This window comes from Schistocerca piceifrons, unplaced genomic scaffold (genome assembly GCF_021461385.2).
Source record: "Schistocerca piceifrons isolate TAMUIC-IGC-003096 unplaced genomic scaffold, iqSchPice1.1 HiC_scaffold_171, whole genome shotgun sequence".
Taxonomy (NCBI): Eukaryota; Metazoa; Arthropoda; class Insecta; order Orthoptera; family Acrididae; genus Schistocerca; species Schistocerca piceifrons.
Genome location: NW_025727579.1, coordinates 10,001 through 12,500, shown reverse-complemented (window position 1 = coordinate 12,500; position 2,500 = coordinate 10,001). Strand labels below are relative to the sequence as shown.

The following is a 2,500-nucleotide window of genomic DNA, read 5'->3' as shown; positions in this document are numbered from 1 at the left end:
CCCCACCTTGCCCCCTGCCTTCGCAAGCTGGTTGGTGACAAGTTTGCATGTTCAATGCCCTTCGCATGCGACGTACGCAGGCTACGTTGTGGTGCGGCCTGTGTCAACTGTCCGCTGATGTCGTACGCGTGAACCACAATCTGTACTGCACATTCGTCCTTATGTACTGAATGATACATCGTGGCACATGTGTGACCGTACAACGACTGCGCCCAAAAACGGCGGACCATACAGTGCAAATATTGTGCACGCAGCTACGTGTCGTCTCCCTATGAGAGCTGGATTGCAGTGTGGTACGCCATAGAGACGTGTGGGAGGAACGGACGCCGTGGATGGCGATCAGCATGAGCTGTGTGTTGATGTATTCGGACCTAGTCGTCTCTCCTCAAACACCGTGATAGCATGGTGCACCGCGTTCCATATCTGCGACATGCTACAGAGGCCGGTTGACAGTCGTTCGAGCAATGGACATCGCATACGTACGGGGGCCACCTTCCACGTATTGTCTAGGCGTGCACATTTTGTTGCGTGTATGTGGGCAGACGTAGTGTGGCGTGACACCTGACACAGGCATGCAATAATCGTTGAAGTTGCTAATGGCGATGGACGCCTACGTTTTCTGGTGAAGTTACGCAAATGAAGAAATGGTAACCCGTTGTGGTGCGGTTGTTCTCGCTAGGGGTGAATCGGTGATGGCGACGATAGGTTGAGGTACTAACCGGTTGTTCCAGCGATACCCACCATGCCGATGAAACTGAACGGCATCTGGGTGTGAAGCGATACGCGGTGGTGGCTGGGTGGGACCGTCCCCGGCCGGTGAGGGGGCGCCTCCCGGCGTGCTGGCCGCGCGGTGCGTGGGCGCACGCGCTACAGCCGGCTGGTGGGGGCGGCCAGTGGCAGGCGCGCCGGCCGACGGACGCGGCAGGCGTCGCAGCTGCGCGCCGGCGCACCCTGCGCGCGGCGCCGTGCGGCCAAAGTAGGTCCTCGCGGGCCCGGTGCGAAGCGCGGTGGACATCTTCAGTGTGCTGGTCCGATTGAGGACTGTGTGCGTTGAGGATGCGCCGCCGCCCGGCGCTCGGCGCCGCGACGCCGTCTGCTGCTCGGTCGCCCCAGCGGTTCTCGCTGGTGGTTTGTATCGCAGCTGTGCGGATGTGTTGGCGCGTGCGCTGTGCTGGGAGAGTTCGCTTCGGCACCCAAGTGGGGCTTTTGTCCTTCTGTGGCGCTGGCGTTGGAGCTGCCGGTCACCGTAGGTGGCGCGTGTTGTCTCCCGCCGGCAATGCCACGACAGCACGCTCCCGGGCCTCTGTCGGCAGCGGCAAGCTCAGTTGGGAGCACGGGTGGTCGCACCGAAAGCGTCTACTCGCCTAACTCCGGGCGATTGCGCCTCTCTCGAACCCGACCAAGTACTTGGGACGGCGCTGCGCGCCGCCGGGACCTGAGAGGGTTTCGAGGTGTATTGTGCAGGGGAGCTCAGCCTCCTCCTGTTTGCAGAATGATTGAGCGGACGCTTGCGTGTTCGCGCGGGCCCCCGGGACACACTCCCGGGCGGCCGGCTGCTCAGCTCTAGTTGGCGCAGCTCCCTGGTTGATCCTGCCAGTAGTCATATGCTTGTCTCAAAGATTAAGCCATGCATGTCTCAGTACAAGCCGCATTAAGGTGAAACCGCGAATGGCTCATTAAATCAGTTATGGTTCCTTAGATCGTACCCACGTTACTTGGATAACTGTGGTAATTCTAGAGCTAATACATGCAAACAGAGTCCCGACCAGAGATGGAAGGGACGCTTTTATTAGATCAAAACCAATCGGTCGGCTCGTCCGGTCCGTTTGCCTTGGTGACTCTGAATAACTTTGGGCTGATCGCACGGTCCTCGTACCGGCGACGCATCTTTCAAATGTCTGCCTTATCAACTGTCGATGGTAGGTTCTGCGCCTACCATGGTTGTAACGGGTAACGGGGAATCAGGGTTCGATTCCGGAGAGGGAGCCTGAGAAACGGCTACCACATCCAAGGAAGGCAGCAGGCGCGCAAATTACCCACTCCCGGCACGGGGAGGTAGTGACGAAAAATAACGATACGGGACTCATCCGAGGCCCCGTAATCGGAATGAGTACACTTTAAATCCTTTAACGAGTATCTATTGGAGGGCAAGTCTGGTGCCAGCAGCCGCGGTAATTCCAGCTCCAATAGCGTATATTAAAGTTGTTGCGGTTAAAAAGCTCGTAGTTGGATTTGTGTCCCACGCTGTTGGTTCACCGCCCGTCGGTGTTTAACTGGCATGTATCGTGGGACGTCCTGCCGGTGGGGCGAGCCGAAGGCGTGCGACCGCCTCGTGCGTGCTCGTGCGTCCCGAGGCGGACCCCGTTGAAATCCTACCAGGGTGCTCTTTATTGAGTGTCTCGGTGGGCCGGCACGTTTACTTTGAACAAATTAGAGTGCTTAAAGCAGGCAAGCCCGCCTGAATACTGTGTGCATGGAATAATGGAATAGGACCTCGGTT

General features: G+C 58.2%; 1 non-coding gene across 1 annotated transcript in view; it reads left to right on the top strand.

Moving 5' to 3' along the window:
- Positions 1–1,577: 1,577 nt before the first annotated feature.
- Positions 1,578–2,500, top strand: part of LOC124737597 — a 1,909-nt gene continuing 986 nt past the window's right edge. Inside the window, exon 1 of the ribosomal RNA XR_007009800.1 lies at positions 1,578–2,500. This exon is cut by the window's right edge and continues 986 nt beyond it. This is a non-coding gene — a ribosomal RNA (small subunit ribosomal RNA).